General features: G+C 47.4%; 53 non-coding genes across 53 annotated transcripts; all 53 read left to right on the forward strand.

The window, feature by feature from the left end:
• The first annotated feature begins 223 nt into the window (after positions 1-223).
• Positions 224-342, forward strand: LOC136211512 (5S ribosomal RNA). The gene has a single exon (XR_010678711.1). It is a non-coding gene; the product is annotated as a 5S ribosomal RNA (ribosomal RNA).
• A 260-nt stretch (positions 343-602) lies between these two features.
• Positions 603-721, forward strand: LOC136211797 (5S ribosomal RNA). The gene has a single exon (XR_010678987.1). It is a non-coding gene; the product is annotated as a 5S ribosomal RNA (ribosomal RNA).
• A 183-nt stretch (positions 722-904) lies between these two features.
• On the forward strand, positions 905-1,023 carry LOC136215170 (5S ribosomal RNA). Its single transcript, XR_010682218.1, has one exon. It is a non-coding gene; the product is annotated as a 5S ribosomal RNA (ribosomal RNA).
• A 260-nt stretch (positions 1,024-1,283) lies between these two features.
• On the forward strand, positions 1,284-1,402 carry LOC136213494 (5S ribosomal RNA). The gene has a single exon (XR_010680602.1). It is a non-coding gene; the product is annotated as a 5S ribosomal RNA (ribosomal RNA).
• A 258-nt stretch (positions 1,403-1,660) lies between these two features.
• Positions 1,661-1,779, forward strand: LOC136211799 (5S ribosomal RNA). Its single transcript, XR_010678988.1, has one exon. It is a non-coding gene; the product is annotated as a 5S ribosomal RNA (ribosomal RNA).
• A 182-nt stretch (positions 1,780-1,961) lies between these two features.
• On the forward strand, positions 1,962-2,080 carry LOC136211452 (5S ribosomal RNA). The gene has a single exon (XR_010678654.1). It is a non-coding gene; the product is annotated as a 5S ribosomal RNA (ribosomal RNA).
• A 260-nt stretch (positions 2,081-2,340) lies between these two features.
• Positions 2,341-2,459, forward strand: LOC136214146 (5S ribosomal RNA). The gene has a single exon (XR_010681242.1). It is a non-coding gene; the product is annotated as a 5S ribosomal RNA (ribosomal RNA).
• Positions 2,460-2,642: 183 nt separating this feature from the next.
• LOC136214157 (5S ribosomal RNA) lies at positions 2,643-2,761 on the forward strand. Its single transcript, XR_010681252.1, has one exon. It is a non-coding gene; the product is annotated as a 5S ribosomal RNA (ribosomal RNA).
• A 259-nt stretch (positions 2,762-3,020) lies between these two features.
• On the forward strand, positions 3,021-3,139 carry LOC136211800 (5S ribosomal RNA). Its single transcript, XR_010678989.1, has one exon. It is a non-coding gene; the product is annotated as a 5S ribosomal RNA (ribosomal RNA).
• Positions 3,140-3,321: 182 nt separating this feature from the next.
• On the forward strand, positions 3,322-3,440 carry LOC136211514 (5S ribosomal RNA). The gene has a single exon (XR_010678713.1). It is a non-coding gene; the product is annotated as a 5S ribosomal RNA (ribosomal RNA).
• A 260-nt stretch (positions 3,441-3,700) lies between these two features.
• Positions 3,701-3,819, forward strand: LOC136214147 (5S ribosomal RNA). The gene has a single exon (XR_010681243.1). It is a non-coding gene; the product is annotated as a 5S ribosomal RNA (ribosomal RNA).
• A 183-nt stretch (positions 3,820-4,002) lies between these two features.
• Positions 4,003-4,121, forward strand: LOC136213910 (5S ribosomal RNA). The gene has a single exon (XR_010681010.1). It is a non-coding gene; the product is annotated as a 5S ribosomal RNA (ribosomal RNA).
• A 183-nt stretch (positions 4,122-4,304) lies between these two features.
• LOC136215575 (5S ribosomal RNA) lies at positions 4,305-4,423 on the forward strand. Its single transcript, XR_010682613.1, has one exon. It is a non-coding gene; the product is annotated as a 5S ribosomal RNA (ribosomal RNA).
• A 260-nt stretch (positions 4,424-4,683) lies between these two features.
• On the forward strand, positions 4,684-4,802 carry LOC136212238 (5S ribosomal RNA). Its single transcript, XR_010679405.1, has one exon. It is a non-coding gene; the product is annotated as a 5S ribosomal RNA (ribosomal RNA).
• Positions 4,803-5,062: 260 nt separating this feature from the next.
• Positions 5,063-5,181, forward strand: LOC136214512 (5S ribosomal RNA). The gene has a single exon (XR_010681595.1). It is a non-coding gene; the product is annotated as a 5S ribosomal RNA (ribosomal RNA).
• A 260-nt stretch (positions 5,182-5,441) lies between these two features.
• LOC136211801 (5S ribosomal RNA) lies at positions 5,442-5,560 on the forward strand. The gene has a single exon (XR_010678990.1). It is a non-coding gene; the product is annotated as a 5S ribosomal RNA (ribosomal RNA).
• A 260-nt stretch (positions 5,561-5,820) lies between these two features.
• Positions 5,821-5,939, forward strand: LOC136214149 (5S ribosomal RNA). The gene has a single exon (XR_010681245.1). It is a non-coding gene; the product is annotated as a 5S ribosomal RNA (ribosomal RNA).
• Positions 5,940-6,122: 183 nt separating this feature from the next.
• LOC136214703 (5S ribosomal RNA) lies at positions 6,123-6,241 on the forward strand. Its single transcript, XR_010681779.1, has one exon. It is a non-coding gene; the product is annotated as a 5S ribosomal RNA (ribosomal RNA).
• A 183-nt stretch (positions 6,242-6,424) lies between these two features.
• LOC136214704 (5S ribosomal RNA) lies at positions 6,425-6,543 on the forward strand. The gene has a single exon (XR_010681780.1). It is a non-coding gene; the product is annotated as a 5S ribosomal RNA (ribosomal RNA).
• Positions 6,544-6,803: 260 nt separating this feature from the next.
• Positions 6,804-6,922, forward strand: LOC136214150 (5S ribosomal RNA). Its single transcript, XR_010681246.1, has one exon. It is a non-coding gene; the product is annotated as a 5S ribosomal RNA (ribosomal RNA).
• Positions 6,923-7,105: 183 nt separating this feature from the next.
• On the forward strand, positions 7,106-7,224 carry LOC136215174 (5S ribosomal RNA). The gene has a single exon (XR_010682222.1). It is a non-coding gene; the product is annotated as a 5S ribosomal RNA (ribosomal RNA).
• A 183-nt stretch (positions 7,225-7,407) lies between these two features.
• On the forward strand, positions 7,408-7,526 carry LOC136214705 (5S ribosomal RNA). Its single transcript, XR_010681781.1, has one exon. It is a non-coding gene; the product is annotated as a 5S ribosomal RNA (ribosomal RNA).
• Positions 7,527-7,786: 260 nt separating this feature from the next.
• Positions 7,787-7,905, forward strand: LOC136211802 (5S ribosomal RNA). Its single transcript, XR_010678991.1, has one exon. It is a non-coding gene; the product is annotated as a 5S ribosomal RNA (ribosomal RNA).
• Positions 7,906-8,165: 260 nt separating this feature from the next.
• Positions 8,166-8,284, forward strand: LOC136213959 (5S ribosomal RNA). The gene has a single exon (XR_010681059.1). It is a non-coding gene; the product is annotated as a 5S ribosomal RNA (ribosomal RNA).
• A 259-nt stretch (positions 8,285-8,543) lies between these two features.
• LOC136213402 (5S ribosomal RNA) lies at positions 8,544-8,662 on the forward strand. Its single transcript, XR_010680516.1, has one exon. It is a non-coding gene; the product is annotated as a 5S ribosomal RNA (ribosomal RNA).
• A 183-nt stretch (positions 8,663-8,845) lies between these two features.
• On the forward strand, positions 8,846-8,964 carry LOC136212135 (5S ribosomal RNA). The gene has a single exon (XR_010679308.1). It is a non-coding gene; the product is annotated as a 5S ribosomal RNA (ribosomal RNA).
• Positions 8,965-9,225: 261 nt separating this feature from the next.
• LOC136214662 (5S ribosomal RNA) lies at positions 9,226-9,344 on the forward strand. Its single transcript, XR_010681741.1, has one exon. It is a non-coding gene; the product is annotated as a 5S ribosomal RNA (ribosomal RNA).
• A 258-nt stretch (positions 9,345-9,602) lies between these two features.
• On the forward strand, positions 9,603-9,721 carry LOC136214049 (5S ribosomal RNA). The gene has a single exon (XR_010681147.1). It is a non-coding gene; the product is annotated as a 5S ribosomal RNA (ribosomal RNA).
• A 181-nt stretch (positions 9,722-9,902) lies between these two features.
• Positions 9,903-10,021, forward strand: LOC136215264 (5S ribosomal RNA). Its single transcript, XR_010682311.1, has one exon. It is a non-coding gene; the product is annotated as a 5S ribosomal RNA (ribosomal RNA).
• A 259-nt stretch (positions 10,022-10,280) lies between these two features.
• On the forward strand, positions 10,281-10,399 carry LOC136211515 (5S ribosomal RNA). The gene has a single exon (XR_010678714.1). It is a non-coding gene; the product is annotated as a 5S ribosomal RNA (ribosomal RNA).
• Positions 10,400-10,582: 183 nt separating this feature from the next.
• Positions 10,583-10,701, forward strand: LOC136211804 (5S ribosomal RNA). The gene has a single exon (XR_010678994.1). It is a non-coding gene; the product is annotated as a 5S ribosomal RNA (ribosomal RNA).
• A 183-nt stretch (positions 10,702-10,884) lies between these two features.
• Positions 10,885-11,003, forward strand: LOC136215172 (5S ribosomal RNA). The gene has a single exon (XR_010682220.1). It is a non-coding gene; the product is annotated as a 5S ribosomal RNA (ribosomal RNA).
• Positions 11,004-11,263: 260 nt separating this feature from the next.
• LOC136213495 (5S ribosomal RNA) lies at positions 11,264-11,382 on the forward strand. Its single transcript, XR_010680603.1, has one exon. It is a non-coding gene; the product is annotated as a 5S ribosomal RNA (ribosomal RNA).
• Positions 11,383-11,641: 259 nt separating this feature from the next.
• Positions 11,642-11,760, forward strand: LOC136211805 (5S ribosomal RNA). Its single transcript, XR_010678995.1, has one exon. It is a non-coding gene; the product is annotated as a 5S ribosomal RNA (ribosomal RNA).
• A 182-nt stretch (positions 11,761-11,942) lies between these two features.
• On the forward strand, positions 11,943-12,061 carry LOC136211570 (5S ribosomal RNA). Its single transcript, XR_010678768.1, has one exon. It is a non-coding gene; the product is annotated as a 5S ribosomal RNA (ribosomal RNA).
• A 260-nt stretch (positions 12,062-12,321) lies between these two features.
• LOC136214151 (5S ribosomal RNA) lies at positions 12,322-12,440 on the forward strand. The gene has a single exon (XR_010681247.1). It is a non-coding gene; the product is annotated as a 5S ribosomal RNA (ribosomal RNA).
• A 183-nt stretch (positions 12,441-12,623) lies between these two features.
• Positions 12,624-12,742, forward strand: LOC136211806 (5S ribosomal RNA). Its single transcript, XR_010678996.1, has one exon. It is a non-coding gene; the product is annotated as a 5S ribosomal RNA (ribosomal RNA).
• A 260-nt stretch (positions 12,743-13,002) lies between these two features.
• On the forward strand, positions 13,003-13,121 carry LOC136211807 (5S ribosomal RNA). The gene has a single exon (XR_010678997.1). It is a non-coding gene; the product is annotated as a 5S ribosomal RNA (ribosomal RNA).
• A 182-nt stretch (positions 13,122-13,303) lies between these two features.
• Positions 13,304-13,422, forward strand: LOC136211516 (5S ribosomal RNA). Its single transcript, XR_010678715.1, has one exon. It is a non-coding gene; the product is annotated as a 5S ribosomal RNA (ribosomal RNA).
• A 260-nt stretch (positions 13,423-13,682) lies between these two features.
• On the forward strand, positions 13,683-13,801 carry LOC136211808 (5S ribosomal RNA). Its single transcript, XR_010678998.1, has one exon. It is a non-coding gene; the product is annotated as a 5S ribosomal RNA (ribosomal RNA).
• A 183-nt stretch (positions 13,802-13,984) lies between these two features.
• LOC136214688 (5S ribosomal RNA) lies at positions 13,985-14,103 on the forward strand. The gene has a single exon (XR_010681765.1). It is a non-coding gene; the product is annotated as a 5S ribosomal RNA (ribosomal RNA).
• A 260-nt stretch (positions 14,104-14,363) lies between these two features.
• On the forward strand, positions 14,364-14,482 carry LOC136212240 (5S ribosomal RNA). The gene has a single exon (XR_010679406.1). It is a non-coding gene; the product is annotated as a 5S ribosomal RNA (ribosomal RNA).
• A 261-nt stretch (positions 14,483-14,743) lies between these two features.
• Positions 14,744-14,862, forward strand: LOC136212241 (5S ribosomal RNA). The gene has a single exon (XR_010679407.1). It is a non-coding gene; the product is annotated as a 5S ribosomal RNA (ribosomal RNA).
• A 260-nt stretch (positions 14,863-15,122) lies between these two features.
• LOC136214152 (5S ribosomal RNA) lies at positions 15,123-15,241 on the forward strand. Its single transcript, XR_010681248.1, has one exon. It is a non-coding gene; the product is annotated as a 5S ribosomal RNA (ribosomal RNA).
• Positions 15,242-15,424: 183 nt separating this feature from the next.
• On the forward strand, positions 15,425-15,543 carry LOC136214689 (5S ribosomal RNA). Its single transcript, XR_010681766.1, has one exon. It is a non-coding gene; the product is annotated as a 5S ribosomal RNA (ribosomal RNA).
• A 183-nt stretch (positions 15,544-15,726) lies between these two features.
• On the forward strand, positions 15,727-15,845 carry LOC136214690 (5S ribosomal RNA). Its single transcript, XR_010681767.1, has one exon. It is a non-coding gene; the product is annotated as a 5S ribosomal RNA (ribosomal RNA).
• A 260-nt stretch (positions 15,846-16,105) lies between these two features.
• Positions 16,106-16,224, forward strand: LOC136212242 (5S ribosomal RNA). The gene has a single exon (XR_010679408.1). It is a non-coding gene; the product is annotated as a 5S ribosomal RNA (ribosomal RNA).
• Positions 16,225-16,484: 260 nt separating this feature from the next.
• LOC136214514 (5S ribosomal RNA) lies at positions 16,485-16,603 on the forward strand. The gene has a single exon (XR_010681596.1). It is a non-coding gene; the product is annotated as a 5S ribosomal RNA (ribosomal RNA).
• A 260-nt stretch (positions 16,604-16,863) lies between these two features.
• Positions 16,864-16,982, forward strand: LOC136211811 (5S ribosomal RNA). The gene has a single exon (XR_010679000.1). It is a non-coding gene; the product is annotated as a 5S ribosomal RNA (ribosomal RNA).
• Positions 16,983-17,241: 259 nt separating this feature from the next.
• On the forward strand, positions 17,242-17,360 carry LOC136214153 (5S ribosomal RNA). Its single transcript, XR_010681249.1, has one exon. It is a non-coding gene; the product is annotated as a 5S ribosomal RNA (ribosomal RNA).
• Positions 17,361-17,543: 183 nt separating this feature from the next.
• Positions 17,544-17,662, forward strand: LOC136215377 (5S ribosomal RNA). The gene has a single exon (XR_010682419.1). It is a non-coding gene; the product is annotated as a 5S ribosomal RNA (ribosomal RNA).
• Positions 17,663-17,845: 183 nt separating this feature from the next.
• LOC136214706 (5S ribosomal RNA) lies at positions 17,846-17,964 on the forward strand. The gene has a single exon (XR_010681782.1). It is a non-coding gene; the product is annotated as a 5S ribosomal RNA (ribosomal RNA).
• A 258-nt stretch (positions 17,965-18,222) lies between these two features.
• Positions 18,223-18,341, forward strand: LOC136211812 (5S ribosomal RNA). The gene has a single exon (XR_010679001.1). It is a non-coding gene; the product is annotated as a 5S ribosomal RNA (ribosomal RNA).
• The last annotated feature ends 254 nt before the right edge of the window (positions 18,342-18,595 follow it).

Raw genomic sequence — 18,595 nt, forward strand, 5'->3', positions numbered from 1 at the left:
ATTTTTTTTCACCATGGCGTGCACGTTTTCGAGGCGGGCCCAAACTTTTTTGCAACGTGCATTTTTTAATTATTTAATTTTTTTTTTCACCATGGCGTGCACGTTTTCGAGGCGGGGGTCAGTGTTTGGGGTCCGGGGGCTTGTGCATTTACGTGAAGGATGAGCATACGGGAGAAAGGGGCGCCCAGTATGGAATATATGCTTAGTTTTTGCATGGGATGACGGGTGCGATCATACCAGCACTAATGCACCGGATCCCATCAGAACTCCGAAGTTAAACGTGCTTGGGCGAGAGTAGTACTAAGATGGGTGACCTCTTGGGAAGTCCTCGTGTTGCACCCCCAAACTTTTTTGCAACGTGCATTTTTTAATTATTTAATTTTTTTTTCACCATGGCGTGCACGTTTTCGAGGCGGGCCCAAACTTTTTTGCAACGTGCATTTTTTAATTATTTAATTTTTTTTTTCACCATGGCGTGCACGTTTTCGAGGCGGGGGTCAGTGTTTGGGGTCCGGGGGCTTGTGCATGCACGTGAAGGATGAGCATACGGGAGAAAGGGGCGCCCAGTATGGAATATATGCTTAGTTTTTGCATGGGATGACGGGTGCGATCATACCAGCACTAATGCACCGGATCCCATCAGAACTCCGAAGCTAAACGTGCTTGGGCGAGAGTAGTACTAAGATGGGTGACCTCTTGGGAAGTCCTCGTGTTGCACCCCCAAACTTTTTTGCAACGTGCATTTTTTAATTATTTAATTTTTTTTTTCACCATGGCGTGCACGTTTACGAGGCGGAGGTCAGTGTTTGGGGTCCGGGGGCTTGTGCATGCACGTGAAGGATGAGCATACGGGAGAAAGGGGCGCCCAGTATGGAATATATGCTTAGTTTTTGCATGGGATGACGGGTGCCATCATACCAGCACTAATGCAACGGATCCCATCAGAACTCCGAAGTTAAACGTGCTTGGGCGAGAGTAGTACTAAGATGGGTGACCTCTTGGGAAGTCCTCGTGTTGCACCCCCAAACTTTTTTGCAACGTGCATTTTTTAATTATTTAATTTTTTTTTCACCATGGCGTGCACGTTTTCGAGGCGGGCCCAAACTTTTTTGCAACGTGCATTTTTTAATTATTTAATTTTTTTTTTCACTATGGCGTGCACGTTTTCGAGGCGGGGGTCAGTGTTTGGGGTCCGGGGGCTTGTGCATGCACGTGAAGGATGAGCATACGGGAGAAAGGGGCGCCCAGTATGGAATATATGCTTAGTTTTTGCATGGGATGACGGGTGCGATCATACCAGCACTAATGCACCGGATCCCATCAGAACTCCGAAGTCAAACGTGCTTGGGCGAGAGTAGTACTCAGATGGGTGACCTCTTGGGAAGTCCTCGTGTTGCACCCCCAAACTTTTTTGCAACGTGCATTTTTTAATTATTTAATTTTTTTTTCACCATGGCGTGCACGTTTTCGAGGCGGGCCCAAACTTTTTTGCAACGTGCATTTTTAATTATTTAATTTTTTTTTCACCATGGCGTGCACGTTTTCGAGGCGGGGGTCAGTGTTTGGGGTCCGGGGGCTTGTGCATGCACGTGAAGGATGAGCATACGGGAGAAAGGGGCGCCCAGTATGGAATATATGCTTAGTTTTTGCATGGGATGACGGGTGCGATCATACCAGCACTAATGCACCGGATCCCATCAGAACTCCGAAGCTAAACGTGCTTGGGCGAGAGTAGTACTAAGATGGGTGACCTCTTGGGAAGTCCTCGTGTTGCACCCCCAAACTTTTTTGCAACGTGCATTTTTTAATTATTTAATTTTTTTTTCACCATGGCGTGCACGTTTTCGAGGCGGGGGTCAGTGTTTGGGGTCCGGGGGCTTATGCATGCACGTGAAGGATGAGCATACGGGAGAAAGGGGCGCCCAGTATGGAATATATGCTTAGTTTTTGCATGGGATGACGGGTGCGATCATACCAGCACTAATGCACCGGATCCCATCAGAACTCCGAAGTTAAAAGTGCTTGGGCGAGAGTAGTACTAAGATGGGTGACCTCTTGGGAAGTCCTCGTGTTGCACCCCCAAACTTTTTTGCAACGTGCATTTTTTTATTATTTAATTTTTTTTTCACCATGGCGTGCACGTTTTCGAGGCGGGCCCAAACTTTTTTGCAACGTGCATTTTTTAATTATTTAATTTTTTTTTTCACCATGGCGTGCACGTTTTCGAGGCGGGGGTCAGTGTTTGGGGTCCGGGGGCTTGTGCATGCACGTGAAGGATGAGCATACGGGAGAAAGGGGCGCCCAGTATGGAATATATGCTTAGTTTTTGCATGGGATGACGGGTGCGATCATACCAGCACTAATGCACCGGATCCCATCAGAACTCCGAAGCTAAACGTGCTTGGGCGAGAGTAGTACTAAGATGGGTGACCTCTTGGGAAGTCCTGGTGTTGCACCCCCAAACTTTTTTGCAACGTGCATTTTTTAATTATTTAATTTTTTTTTTCACCATGGCGTGCACGTTTACGAGGCGGAGGTCAGTGTTTGGGGTCCGGGGGCTTGTGCATGCACGTGAAGGATGAGCATACGGGAGAAAGGGGCGCCCAGTATGGAATATATGCTTAGTTTTTGCATGGGATGACGGGTGCGATCATACCAGCACTAATGCAGCGGATCCCATCAGAACTCCGAAGCTAAACGTGCTTGGGCGAGAGTAGTACTAAGATGGGTGACCTCTTGGGAAGTCCTCGTGTTGCACCCCCAAACTTTTTTGCAACGTGCATTTTTTTATTATTTAATTTTTTTTTCACCATGGCGTGCACGTTTTCGAGGCGGGCCCAAACTTTTTTGCAACGTGCATTTTTTAATTATTTAATTTTTTTTTCACCATGGCGTGCACGTTTTCGAGGCGGGGGTCAGTGTTTGGGGTCCGGGGGCTTGTGCATGCACGTGAAGGATGAGCATACGGGAGAAAGGGGCGCCCAGTATGGAATATATGCTTAGTTTTTGCATGGGATGACGGGTGCGATCATACCAGCACTAATGCACCGGATCCCATCAGAACTCCGAAGCTAAACGTGCTTGGGCGAGAGTAGTACTAAGATGGGTGACCTCTTGGGAAGTCCTCGTGTTGCACCCCCAAACTTTTTTGCAACGTGCATTTTTTAATTATTTAATTTTTTTTTCACCATGGCGTGCACGTTTTCGAGGCGGGGGTCAGTGTTTGGGGTCCGGGGGCTTATGCATGCACGTGAAGGATGAGCATACGGGAGAAAGGGGCGCCCAGTATGGAATATATGCTTAGTTTTTGCATGGGATGACGGGTGCGATCATACCAGCACTAATGCACCGGATCCCATCAGAACTCCGAAGTTAAACGTGCTTGGGCGAGAGTAGTACTAAGATGGGTGACCTCTTGGGAAGTCCTCGTGTTGCACCCCCAAACTTTTTTGCAACATGCATTTTTTTATTATTTAATTTTTTTTTCACCATGGCGTGCACGTTTTCGAGGCGGGCCCAAACTTTTTTGCAACGTGCATTTTTTAATTATTTAATTTTTTTTTTCACCATGGCGTGCACGTTTTCGAGGCGGGGGTCAGTGTTTGGGGTCCGGGGGCTTGTGCATGCACGTGAAGGATGAGCATACGGGAGAAAGGGGCGCCCAGTATGGAATATATGCTTAGTTTTTGCATGGGATGACGGGTGCGATCATACCAGCACTAATGCACCGGATCCCATCAGAACTCCGAAGCTAAACGTGCTTGGGCGAGAGTAGTACTAAGATGGGTGACCTCTTGGGAAGTCCTGGTGTTGCACCCCCAAACTTTTTTGCAACGTGCATTTTTTAATTATTTAATTTTTTTTTTCACCATGGCGTGCACGTTTACGAGGCGGAGGTCAGTGTTTAGGGTCCGGGGGCTTGTGCATGCACGTGAAGGATGAGCATACGGGAGAAAGGGGCGCCCAGTATGGAATATATGCTTAGTTTTTGCATGGGATGACGGGTGCCATCATACCAGCACTAATGCACCGGATCCCATCAGAACTCCGAAGTTAAACGTGCTTGGGCGAGAGTAGTACTAAGATGGGTGACCTCTTGGGAAGTCCTCGTGTTGCACCCCCAAACTTTTTTGCAACGTGCATTTTTTAATTATTTAATTTTTTTTTTCACCATGGCGTGCACGTTTACGAGGCGGAGGTCAGTGTTTGGGGTCCGGGGGCTTGTGCATGCACGTGAAGGATGAGCATACGGGAGAAAGGGGCGCCCAGTATGGAATATATGCTTAGTTTTTGCATGGGATGACGGGTGCCATCATACAAGCACTAATGCACCGGATCCCATCAGAACTCCGAAGTGAAACGTGCTTGGGCGAGAGTAGTACTAAGATGGGTGACCTCTTGGGAAGTCCTCGTGTTGCACCCCCAAACTTTTTTGCAACGTGCATTTTTTAATTATTTAATTTTTTTTTCACCATGGCGTGCACGTTTTCGAGGCGGGCCCAAACTTTTTTGCAACGTGCATTTTTTAATTATTTAATTTTTTTTTTCACTATGGCGTGCACGTTTTCGAGGCGGGGGTTAGTGTTTGGGGTCCGGGGGCTTGTGCATGCACGTGAAGGATGAGCATACGGGAGAAAGGGGCGCCCAGTATGGAATATATGCTTAGTTTTTGCATGGGATGACGGGTGCGATCATACCAGCACTAATGCACCGGATCCCATCAGAACTCCGAAGTCAAACGTGCTTGGGCGAGAGTAGTACTAAGATGGGTGACCTCTTGGGAAGTCCTCGTGTTGCACCCCCAAACTTTTTTGCAACGTGCATTTTTTAATTATTTAATTTTTTTTTCACCATGGCGTGCACGTTTTCGAGGCGGGCCCAAACTTTTTTGCAACGTGCATTTTTTAATTATTTAATTTTTTTTTTCACCATGGCGTGCACGTTTTCGAGGCGGGGGTCAGTGTTTGGGGTCCGGGGGCTTGTGCATGCACGTGAAGGATGAGCATACGGGAGAAAGGGGCGCCGAGTATGGAATATATGCTTAGTTTTTGCATGGGATGACGGGTGCGATCATACCAGCACTAATGCACCGGATCCCATCAGAACTCCGAAGCTAAACGTGCTTGGGCGAGAGTAGTACTAAGATGGGTGACCTCTTGGGAAGTCCTCGTGTTTCACCCCCAAACTTTTTTGCAACGTGCATTTTTTAATTATTTAATTTTTTTTTCACCATGGCGTGCACGTTTTCGAGGCGGGCCCAAACTTTTTTGCAACGTGCATTTTTTAATTATTTAATTTTTTTTTTCACCATGGCGTGCACGTTTTCGAGGCGGGGGTCAGTGTTTGGGGTCCGGGGGCTTGTGCATGCACGTGAAGGATGAGCATACGGGAGAAAGGGGCGCCCAGTATGGAATATATGCTTAGTTTTTGCATGGGATGACGGGTGCGATCATACCAGCACTAATGCACCGGATCCCATCAGAACTCCGAAGCTAAACGTGCTTGGGCGAGAGTAGTACTAAGATGGGTGACCTCTTGGGAAGTCCTCGTGTTGCACCCCCAAACTTTTTTGCAACGTGCATTTTTTTATTATTTAATTTTTTTTTCACCATGGCGTGCACGTTTTCGAGGCGGGCCCAAACTTTTTTGCAACGTGCATTTTTTAATTATTTAATTTTTTTTTTCACCATGGCGTGCACGTTTTCGAGGCGGGGGTCAGTGTTTGGGGTCCGGGGGCTTGTGCATGCACGTGAAGGATGAGCATACGGGAGAAAGGGGCGCCCAGTATGGAATATATGCTTAGTTTTTGCATGGGATGACGGGTGCGATCATACCAGCACTAATGCACCGGATCCCATCAGAACTCCGAAGCTAAACGTGCTTGGGCGAGAGTAGTACTAAGATGGGTGACCTCTTGGGAAGTCCTGGTGTTGCACCCCCAAACTTTTTTGCAACGTGCATTTTTTAATTATTTAATTTTTTTTTTCACCATGGCGTGCACGTTTACGAGGCGGAGGTCAGTGTTTGGGGTCCGGGGGCTTGTGCATGCACGTGAAGGATGAGCATACGGGAGAAAGGGGCGCCCAGTATGGAATATATGCTTAGTTTTTGCATGGGATGACGGGTGCCATCATACCAGCACTAATGCACTGGATCCCATCAGAACTCCGAAGTTAAACGTGCTTGGGCGAGAGTAGTACTAAGATGGGTGACCTCTTGGGAAGTCCTCGTGTTGCACCCCCAAACTTTTTTGCAACGTGCCTTTTTTAATTATTTAATTTTTTTTTTCACCATGGCGTGCACGTTTACGAGGCGGACGTCAGTGTTTGGGGTCCGGGGGCTTGTGCATGCACGTGAAGGATGAGCATACGGGAGAAAGGGGCGCCCAGTATGGAATATATGCTTAGTTTTTGCATGGGATGACGGGTGCCATCATACCAGCACTAATGCACTGGATCCCATCAGAACTCCGAAGTTAAACGTGCTTGGGCGAGAGTAGTACTAAGATGGGTGACCTCTTGGGAAGTCCTCGTGTTGCACCCCCAAACTTTTTTGCAACGTGCATTTTTTAATTATTTAATTTTTTTTTCACCATGGCGTGCACGTTTTCGAGGCGGGCCCAAACTTTTTTGCAACGTGCATTTTTTAATTATTTAATTTTTTTTTTCACTATGGCGTGCACGTTTTCGAGGCGGGGGTCAGTGTTTGGGGTCCGGGGGCTTGTGCATGCACGTGAAGGATGAGCATACGGGAGAAAGGGGCGCCCAGTATGGAATATATGCTTAGTTTTTGCATGGGATGACGGGTGCGATCATACCAGCACTAATGCACCGGATCCCATCAGAACTCCGAAGCTAAACGTGCTTGGGCGAGAGTAGTACTAAGATGGGTGACCTCTTGGGAAGTCCTGGTGTTGCACCCCCAAACTTTTTTGCAACGTGCATTTTTTAATTATTTAATTTTTTTTTTCACCATGGCGTGCACGTTTACGAGGCGGAGGTCAGTGTTTGGGGTCCGGGGGCTTGTGCATGCACGTGAAGGATGAGCATACGGGAGAAAGGGGCGCCCAGTATGGAATATATGCTTAGTTTTTGCATGGGATGACGGGTGCCATCATACCAGCACTAATGCACTGGATCCCATCAGAACTCCGAAGTGAAACGTGCTTGGGCGAGAGTAGTACTAAGATGGGTGACCTCTTGGGAAGTCCTCGTGTTGCACCCCCAAACTTTTTTGCAACGTGCATTTTTTAATTATTTAATTTTTTTTTTCACCATGGCGTGCACGTTTACGAGGCGGACGTCAGTGTTTGGGGTCCGGGGGCTTGTGCATGCACGTGAAGGATGAGCATACGGGAGAAAGGGGCGCCCAGTATGGAATATATGCTTAGTTTTTGCATGGGATGACGGGTGCCATCATACCAGCACTAATGCACTGGATCCCATCAGAACTCCGAAGTTAAACGTGCTTGGGCGAGAGTAGTACTAAGATGGGTGACCTCTTGGGAAGTCCTCGTGTTGCACCCCCAAACTTTTTTGCAACGTGCATTTTTTAATTATTTAATTTTTTTTTCACCATGGCGTGCACGTTTTCGAGGCGGGCCCAAACTTTTTTGCAACGTGCATTTTTTAATTATTTAATTTTTTTTTTCACTATGGCGTGCACGTTTTCGAGGCGGGGGTCAGTGTTTGGGTTCCGGGGGCTTGTGCATGCACGTGAAGGATGAGCATACGGGAGAAAGGGGCGCCCAGTATGGAATATATGCTTAGTTTTTGCATAGGATGACGGGTGCGATCATACCAGCACTAATGCACCGGATCCCATCAGAACTCCGAAGCTAAACGTGCTTGGGCGAGAGTAGTACTAAGATGGGTGACCTCTTGGGAAGTCCTCGTGTTGCACCCCCAAACTTTTTTGCAACGTGCATTTTTTAATTATTTAATTTTTTTTTCACCATGACGTGCACGTTTTCGAGGCGGGCCCAAACTTTTTTGCAACGTGCATTTTTTAATTATTTAATTTTTTTTTTCACCATGGCGTGCACGTTTTCGAGGCGGGGGTCAGTGTTTGGGGTCCGGGGGCTTGTGCATGCACGTGAAGGATGAGCATACGGGAGAAAGGGGCGCCCAGTATGGAATATATGCTTAGTTTTTGCATGGGATGACGGGTGCGATCATACCAGCACTAATGCACCGGATCCCATCAGAACTCCGAAGTTTAACGTGCTTGGGCGAGAGTAGTACTAAGATGGGTGACCTCTTGGGAAGTCCTCGTGTTGCACCCCCAAACTTTTTTACAACGTGCATTTTTTAATTATTTAATTTTTTTTCACCATGGCGTGCACGTTTTCGAGGCGGGCCCAAACTTTTTTGCAACGTGCATTTTTTAATTATTTAATTTTTTTTTTCACCATGGCGTGCACGTTTTCGAGGCGGGGGTCAGTGTTTGGGGTCCGGGGGCTTGTGCATGCACGTGAAGGATGAGCATACGGGAGAAAGGGGCGCCCAGTATGGAATATATGCTTAGTTTTTGCATGGGATGACAGGTGCGATCATACCAGCACTGATGCACCGGATCCCATCAGAACTCCGAAGCTAAACGTGCTTGGGCGAGAGTAGTACTAAGATGGGTGACCTCTTGGGAAGTCCTCGTGTTGCACCCCCAATCTTTTTTGCAACGTGCATTTTTTAATTATTTAATTTTTTTTTTCACCATGGCGTGCACGTTTACGAGGCGGGGGTCAGTGTTTGGGGTACGGGGGCTTGTGCATGCACGTGAAGGATGAGCATACGGGAGAAAGGGGCGCCCAGTATGGAATATATGCTTAGTTTTTGCATGGGATGACGGGTGCGATCATACCAGCACTAATGCACCGGATCCCATCAGAACTCCGAAGTTAAACGTGCTTGGGCGAGAGTAGTACTAAGATGGGTGACCTAATGGGAAGTCCTCGTGTTGCACCCCCAAACTTTTTTGCAACGTGCATTTTTTAATTATTTAATTTTTTTTTCACCATGGCGTGCACGTTTTCGAGGCGGGCCCAAACTTTTTTGCAACGTGCATTTTTTAATTATTTAATTTTTTTTTTTCACCATGGCGTGCACGTTTTCGAGGCGGGGGTCAGTGTTTGGGGTCCGGGGGCTTGTGCATGCACGTGAAGGATGAGCATACGGGAGAAAGGGGCGCCCAGTATGGAATATATGCTTAGTTTTTGCATGGGATGACGGGTGCGATCATACCAACACTAATGCACCGGATCCCATCAGAACTCCGAAGTGAAACGTGCTTGGGCGAGAGTAGTACTAAGATGGGTGACCTCTTGGGAAGTCCTCGTGTTGCACCCCCAAACTTTTTTGCAATGTGCATTTTTTAATTATTTAATTTTTTTTCACCATGGCGTGCACGTTTTCGAGGCGGGCCCAAACTTTTTTGCAACGTGCATTTTTTAATTATTTAATTTTTTTTTCACCATGGCGTGCACGTTTTCGAGGCGGGGGTCAGTGTTTGGGGTCCGGGGGCTTGTGCATGCACGTGAAGGATGAGCATACGGGAGAAAGGGGCGCCCAGTATGGAATATATGCTTAGTTTTTGCATGGGATGACGGGTGCGATCATACCAGCACTAATGCACCGGATCCCATCAGAACTCCGAAGCTAAACGTTCTTGGGCGAGAGTAGTACTAAGATGGGTGACCTCTTGGGAAGTCCTCGTGTTGCACCCCCAAACTTTTTTCCAACGTGCATTTTTTAATTATTTAATTTTTTTTCACCATGGCGTGCACGTTTTCGAGGCGGGGGTCAGTGTTTGGGGTCCGGGGGCTTGTGCATGCACGTGAAGGATGAGCATACGAGAGAAAGGGGCGCCCAGTATGGAATATATGCTTAGTTTTTGCATGGGATGACGAGTGCGATCATACCAGCACTAATGCACCGGATCCTATCAGAACTCCAAAGTTAAACGTGCTTGGGCGAGAGTAGTACTAAGATGGGTGACCTCTTGGGAAGTCCTCGTGTTGCACCCCCAAACTTTTTTGCAACGTGCATTTTTTTATTATTTAATTTTTTTTCACCATGGCGTGCACGTTTTCGAGGCGGGTCCAAACTTTTTTGCAACGTGCATTTTTTAATTATTTAATTTTTTTTTTCACCATGGCGTGCACGTTTTCGAGGCGGGGGTCAGTGTTTGGGGTCCGGGGGCTTGTGCATTTACGTGAAGGATGAGCATACGGGAGAAAGGGGCGCCCAGTATGGAATATATGCTTAGTTTTTGCATGGGATGACGGGTGCGATCATACCAGCACTAATGCACCGGATCCCATCAGAACTCCGAAGTTAAACGTGCTTGGGCGAGAGTAGTACTAAGATGGGTGACCTCTTGGGAAGTCCTCGTGTTGCACCCCCAAACTTTTTTGCAACGTGCATTTTTTAATTATTTAATTTTTTTTTTCACCATGGCGTGCACGTTTTCGAGGCGGGGGTCAGTGTTTGGGGTCCGGGGGCTTGTGCATGCACGTGAAGGATGAGCATACGGGAGAAAGGGGCGCCCAGTATGGAATATATGCTTAGTTTTTGCATGGGATGACGGGTGCGATCATACCAGCACTAATGCACCGGATCCCATCAGAACTCCGAAGCTAAACGTGCTTGGGCGAGAGTAGTACTAAGATGGGTGACCTCTTGGGAAGTCCTCGTGTTGCACCCCCAAACTTTTTTGCAACGTGCATTTTTTAATTATTTAATTTTTTTTTTCACCATGGCGTGCACGTTTACGAGGCGGAGGTCAGTGTTTGGGGTCCGGGGGCTTGTGCATGCACGTGAAGGATGAGCATACGGGAGAAAGGGGCGCCCAGTATGGAATATATGCTTAGTTTTTGCATGGGATGACGGGTGCCATCATACCAGCACTAATGCAACGGATCCCATCAGAACTCCGAAGTTAAACGTGCTTGGGCGAGAGTAGTACTAAGATGGGTGACCTCTTGGGAAGTCCTCGTGTTGCACCCCCAAACTTTTTTGCAACGTGCATTTTTTAATTATTTAATTTTTTTTTCACCATGGCGTGCACGTTTTCGAGGCGGGCCCAAACTTTTTTGCAACGTGCATTTTTTAATTATTTAATTTTTTTTTTCACTATGGCGTGCACGTTTTCGAGGCGGGGGTCAGTGTTTGGGGTCCGGGGGCTTGTGCATGCACGTGAAGGATGAGCATACGGGAGAAAGGGGCGCCCAGTATGGAATATATGCTTAGTTTTTGCATGGGATGACGGGTGCGATCATACCAGCACTAATGCACCGGATCCCATCAGAACTCCGAAGTCAAACGTGCTTGGGCGAGAGTAGTACTCAGATGGGTGACCTCTTGGGAAGTCCTCGTGTTGCACCCCCAAACTTTTTTGCAACGTGCATTTTTTAATTATTTAATTTTTTTTTCACCATGGCGTGCACGTTTTCGAGGCGGGCCCAAACTTTTTTGCAACGTGCATTTTTTAATTATTTAATTTTTTTTTCACCATGGCGTGCACGTTTTCGAGGCGGGGGTCAGTGTTTGGGGTCCGGGGGCTTGTGCATGCACGTGAAGGATGAGCATACGGGAGAAAGGGGCGCCCAGTATGGAATATATGCTTAGTTTTTGCATGGGATGACGGGTGCGATCATACCAGCACTAATGCACCGGATCCCATCAGAACTCCGAAGCTAAACGTGCTTGGGCGAGAGTAGTACTAAGATGGGTGACCTCTTGGGAAGTCCTCGTGTTGCACCCCCAAACTTTTTTGCAACGTGCATTTTTTAATTATTTAATTTTTTTTTCACCATGGCGTGCACGTTTTCGAGGCGGGGGTCAGTGTTTGGGGTCCGGGGGCTTATGCATGCACGTGAAGGATGAGCATACGGGAGAAAGGGGCGCCCAGTATGGAATATATGCTTAGTTTTTGCATGGGATGACGGGTGCGATCATACCAGCACTAATGCACCGGATCCCATCAGAACTCCGAAGTTAAAAGTGCTTGGGCGAGAGTAGTACTAAGATGGGTGACCTCTTGGGAAGTCCTCGTGTTGCACCCCCAAACTTTTTTGCAACGTGCATTTTTTTATTATTTAATTTTTTTTTCACCATGGCGTGCACGTTTTCGAGGCGGGCCCAAACTTTTTTGCAACGTGCATTTTTTAATTATTTAATTTTTTTTTTCACCATGGCGTGCACGTTTTCGAGGCGGGGGTCAGTGTTTGGGGTCCGGGGGCTTGTGCATGCACGTGAAGGATGAGCATACGGGAGAAAGGGGCGCCCAGTATGGAATATATGCTTAGTTTTTGCATGGGATGACGGGTGCGATCATACCAGCACTAATGCACCGGATCCCATCAGAACTCCGAAGCTAAACGTGCTTGGGCGAGAGTAGTACTAAGATGGGTGACCTCTTGGGAAGTCCTGGTGTTGCACCCCCAAACTTTTTTGCAACGTGCATTTTTTAATTATTTAATTTTTTTTTTCACCATGGCGTGCACGTTTACGAGGCGGAGGTCAGTGTTTGGGGTCCGGGGGCTTGTGCATGCACGTGAAGGATGAGCATACGGGAGAAAGGGGCGCCCAGTATGGAATATATGCTTAGTTTTTGCATGGGATGACGGGTGCGATCATACCAGCACTAATGCACCGGATCCCATCAGAACTCCGAAGCTAAACGTGCTTGGGCGAGAGTAGTACTAAGATGGGTGACCTCTTGGGAAGTCCTCGTGTTGCACCCCCAAACTTTTTTGCAACGTGCATTTTTTTATTATTTAATTTTTTTTTCACCATGGCGTGCACGTTTTCGAGGCGGGCCCAAACTTTTTTGCAACGTGCATTTTTTAATTATTTAATTTTTTTTTTCACCATGGCGTGCACGTTTTCGAGGCGGGGGTCAGTGTTTGGGGTCCGGGGGCTTGTGCATGCACGTGAAGGATGAGCATACGGGAGAAAGGGGCGCCCAGTATGGAATATATGCTTAGTTTTTGCATGGGATGACGGGTGCGATCATACCAGCACTAATGCACCGGATCCCATCAGAACTCCGAAGCTAAACGTGCTTGGGCGAGAGTAGTACTAAGATGGGTGACCTCTTGGGAAGTCCTCGTGTTGCACCCCCAAACTTTTTTGCAACGTGCATTTTTTAATTATTTAATTTTTTTTTCACCATGGCGTGCACGTTTTCGAGGCGGGGGTCAGTGTTTGGGGTCCGGGGGCTTATGCATGCACGTGAAGGATGAGCATACGGGAGAAAGGGGCACCCAGTATGGAATATATGCTTAGTTTTTGCATGGGATGACGGGTGCGATCATACCAGCACTAATGCACCGGATCCCATCAGAACTCCGAAGTTAAACGTGCTTGGGCGAGAGTAGTACTAAGATGGGTGACCTCTTGGGAAGTCCTCGTGTTGCACCCCCAAACTTTTTTACAACATGCATTTTTTTATTATTTAATTTTTTTTTCACCATGGCGTGCACGTTTTCGAGGCGGGCCCAAACTTTTTTGCAACGTGCATTTTTTAATTATTTAATTTTTTTTTTCACCATGGCGTGCACGTTTTCGAGGCGGGGGTCAGTGTTTGGGGTCCGGGGGCTTGTGCATGCACGTGAAGGATGAGCATACGGGAGAAAGGGGCGCCCAGTATGGAATATATGCTTAGTTTTTGCATGGGATGACGGGTGCGATCATACCAGCACTAATGCACCGGATCCCATCAGAACTCCGAAGCTAAACGTGCTTGGGCGAGAGTAGTACTAAGATGGGTGACCTCTTGGGAAGTCCTCGTGTTGCACCCCCAAACTTTTTTGCAACGTGCATTTTTTAATTATTTAATTTTTTTTTTCACCATGGCGTGCACGTTTACGAGGCGGAGGTCAGTGTTTGGGGTCCGGGGGCTTGTGCATGCACGTGAAGGATGAGCATACGGGAGAAAGGGGCGCCCAGTATGGAATATATGCTTAGTTTTTGCATGGGATGACGGGTGCCATCATACCAGCACTAATGCACCGGATCCCATCAGAACTCCGAAGTGAAACGTGCTTGGGCGAGAGTAGTACTAAGATGGGTGACCTCTTGGGAAGTCCTCGTGTTGCACCCCCAAACTTTTTTGCAACGTGCATTTTTTAATTATTTAATTTTTTTTTCACCATGGCGTGCACGTTTTCGAGGCGGGCCCAAACTTTTTTGCAACGTGCATTTTTTAATTATTTAATTTTTTTTTTCACTATGGCGTGCACGTTTTCGAGGCGGGGGTCAGTGTTTGGGGTCCGGGGGCTTGTGCATGCACGTGAAGGATGAGCATACGGGAGAAAGGGGCGCCCAGTATGGAATATATGCTTAGTTTTTGCATGGGATGACGGGTGCGATCATACCAGCACTAATGCACCGGATCCCATCAGAACTCCGAAGTCAAACGTGCTTGGGCGAGAGTAGTACTAAGATGGGTGACCTCTTGGGAAGTCCTCGTGTTGCACCCCCAAACTTTTTTGCAACGTGCATTTTTTAATTATTTAATTTTTTTTTCACCATGGCGTGCACGTTTTCGAGGCGGGCCCAAACTTTTTTGCAACGTGCATTTTTTAATTATTTAATTTTTTTTTTTCACCATGGCGTGCACGTTTTCGAGGCGGGGGTCAGTGTTTGGGGTCCGGGGGCTTGTGCATGCACGTGAAGGATGAGCATACGGGAGAAAGGGGCGCCCAGTATGGAATATATGCTTAGTTTTTGCATGGGATGACGGGTGCGATCATACCAGCACTAATGCACCGGATCCCATCAGAACTCCGAAGTCAAACGTGCTTGGGCGAGAGTAGTACTAAGATGGGTGACCTCTTGGGAAGTCCTCGTGTTGCACCCCCAAACTTTTTTGCAACGTGCATTTTTTAATTATTTAATTTTTTTTTCACCATGGCGTGCACGTTTTCGAGGCGGGCCCAAACTTTTTTGCAACGTGCATTTTTTAATTATTTAATTTTTTTTTTCACCATGGCGTGCACGTTTTCGAGGCGGGGGTCAGTGTTTGGGGTCCGGGGGCTTGTGCATGCACGTGAAGGATGAGCATACGGGAGAAAGGGGCGCCCAGTATGGAATATATGCTTAGTTTTTGCATGGGATGACGGGTGCGATCATACCAGCACTAATGCACCGGATCCCATCAGAACTCCGAAGCTAAACGTGCTTGGGCGAGAGTAGTACTAAGATGGGTGACCTCTTGGGAAGTCCTGGTGTTGCACCCCCAAACTTTTTTGCAACGTGCATTTTTTAATTATTTAATTTTTTTTTTCACCATGGCGTGCACGTTTACGAGGCGGAGGTCAGTGTTTAGGGTCCGGGGGCTTGTGCATGCACGTGAAGGATGAGCATACGGGAGAAAGGGGCGCCCAGTATGGAATATATGCTTAGTTTTTGCATGGGATGACGGGTGCCATCATACCAGCACTAATGCACCGGATCCCATCAGAACTCCGAAGTGAAACGTGCTTGGGCGAGAGTAGTACTAAGATGGGTGACCTCTTGGGAAGTCCTCGTGTTGCACCCCCAAACTTTTTTGCAACGTGCATTTTTTAATTATTTAATTTTTTTTTTCACCATGGCGTGCACGTTTACGAGGCGGAGGTCAGTGTTTGGGGTCCGGGGGCTTGTGCATGCACGTGAAGGATGAGCATACGGGAGAAAGGGGCGCCCAGTATGGAATATATGCTTAGTTTTTGCATGGGATGACGGGTGCCATCATACCAGCACTAATGCACCGGATCCCATCAGAACTCCGAAGTGAAACGTGCTTGGGCGAGAGTAGTACTAAGATGGGTGACCTCTTGGGAAGTCCTCGTGTTGCACCCCCAAACTTTTTTGCAACGTGCATTTTTTAATTATTTAATTTTTTTTTCACCATGGCGTGCACGTTTTCGAGGCGGGCCCAAACTTTTTTGCAACGTGCATTTTTTAATTATTTAATTTTTTTTTTCACTATGGCGTGCACGTTTTCGAGGCGGGGGTCAGTGTTTGGGGTCCGGGGGCTTGTGCATGCACGTGAAGGATGAGCATACGGGAGAAAGGGGCGCCCAGTATGGAATATATGCTTAGTTTTTGCATGGGATGACGGGTGCGATCATACCAGCACTAATGCACCGGATCCCATCAGAACTCCGAAGTCAAACGTGCTTGGGCGAGAGTAGTACTAAGATGGGTGACCTCTTGGGAAGTCCTCGTGTTGCACCCCCAAACTTTTTTGCAACGTGCATTTTTTAATTATTTAATTTTTTTTTCACCATGGCGTGCACGTTTTCGAGGCGGGCCCAAACTTTTTTGCAACGTGCATTTTTTAATTATTTAATTTTTTTTTTCACCATGGCGTGCACGTTTTCGAGGCGGGGGTCAGTGTTTGGGGTCCGGGGGCTTGTGCATGCACGTGAAGGATGAGCATACGGGAGAAAGGGGCGCCGAGTATGGAATATATGCTTAGTTTTTGCATGGGATGACGGGTGCGATCATACCAGCACTAATGCACCGGATCCCATCAGAACTCCGAAGCTAAACGTGCTTGGGCGAGAGTAGTACTAAGATGGGTGACCTCTTGGGAAGTCCTCGTGTTTCACCCCCAAACTTTTTTGCAACGTGCATTTTTTAATTATTTAATTTTTTTTTCACCATGGCGTGCACGTTTTCGAGGCGGGCCCAAACTTTTTTGCAACGTGCATTTTTTAATTATTTAATTTTTTTTTTCACCATGGCGTGCACGTTTTCGAGGCGGGGGTCAGTGTTTGGGGTCCGGGGGCTTGTGCATGCACGTGAAGGATGAGCATACGGGAGAAAGGGGCGCCCAGTATGGAATATATGCTTAGTTTTTGCATGGGATGACGGGTGCGATCATACCAGCACTAATGCACCGGATCCCATCAGAACTCCGAAGCTAAACGTGCTTGGGCGAGAGTAGTACTAAGATGGGTGACCTCTTGGGAAGTCCTCGTGTTGCACCCCCAAACTTTTTTGCAACGTGCATTTTTTTATTATTTAATTTTTTTTTCACCATGGCGTGCACGTTTTCGAGGCGGGCCCAAACTTTTTTGCAACGTGCATTTTTTAATTATTTAATTTTTTTTTCACCATGGCGTGCACGTTTTCGAGGCGGGGGTCAGTGTTTGGGGTCCGGGGGCTTGTGCATGCACGTGAAGGATGAGCATACGGGAGAAATGGGCGCCCAGTATGGAATATATGCTTAGTTTTTGCATGGGATGACGGGTGCGATCATACCAGCACTAATGCACCGGATCCCATCAGAACTCCGAAGCTAAACGTGCTTGGGCGAGAGTAGTACTAAGATGGGTGACCTCTTGGGAAGTCCTGGTGTTGCACCCCCAAACTTTTTTGCAACGTGCATTTTTTAATTATTTAATTTTTTTTTTCACCATGGCGTGCACGTTTACGAGGCGGAGGTCAGTGTTTGGGGTCCGGGGGCTTGTGCATGCACGTGAAGGATGAGCATACGGGAGAAAGGGGCGCCCAGTATGGAATATATGCTTAGTTTTTGCATGGGATGACGGGTGCCATCATACCAGCACTAATGCACTGGATCCCATCAGAACTCCGAAGTTAAACGCGCTTGGGCGAGAGTAGTACTAAGATGGGTGACCTCTTGGGAAGTCCTCGTGTTGCACCCCCAAACTTTTTTGCAACGTGCATTTTTTAATTATTTAATTTTTTTTTTCACCATGGCGTGCACGTTTACGAGGCGGACGTCAGTGTTTGGGGTCCGGGGGCTTGTGCATGCACGTGAAGGATGAGCATACGGGAGAAAGGGGCGCCCAGTATGGAATATATGCTTAGTTTTTGCATGGGATGACGGGTGCCATCATACCAGCACTAATGCACTGGATCCCATCAGAACTCCGAAGTTAAACGTGCTTGGGCGAGAGTAGTACTAAGATGGGTGACCTCTTGGGAAGTCCTCGTGTTGCACCCCCAAACTTTTTTGCAACGTGCATTTTTTAATTATTTAATTTTTTTTTCACCATGGCGTGCACGTTTTCGAGGCGGGCCCAAACTTTTTTGCAACGTGCATTTTTTAATTATTTTTTTTTTTTTCACTATGGCGTGCACGTTTTCGAGGCGGGGGTCAGTGTTTGGGGTCCGGGGGCTTGTGCATGCACGTGAAGGATGAGCATACGGGAGAAAGGGGCGCCCAGTATGGAATATATGCTTAGTTTTTGCATAGGATGACGGGTGCGATCATACCAGCACTAATGCACCGGATCCCATCAGAACTCCGAAGCTAAACGTGCTTGGGCGAGAGTAGTACTAAGATGGGTGACCTCTTGGGAAGTCCTCGTGTTGCACCCCCAAACTTTTTTGCAACGTGCATTTTTTAATTATTTAATTTTTTTTTCACCATGACGTGCACGTTTTCGAGGCGGGCCCAAACTTTTTTGCAACGTGCATTTTTTAATTATTTAATTTTTTTTTTCACCATGGCGTGCACGTTTTCGAGGCGGGGGTCAGTGTTTGGGGTCCGGGGGCTTGTGCATGCACGTGAAGGATGAGCATACGGGAGAAAGGGGCGCCCAGTATGGAATATATGCTTAGTTTTTGCATGG

This window comes from Euphorbia lathyris, chromosome 1 (assembly GCF_963576675.1).
Source record: "Euphorbia lathyris chromosome 1, ddEupLath1.1, whole genome shotgun sequence".
Lineage (NCBI taxonomy): Eukaryota > Viridiplantae > Streptophyta > Magnoliopsida > Malpighiales > Euphorbiaceae > Euphorbia > Euphorbia lathyris.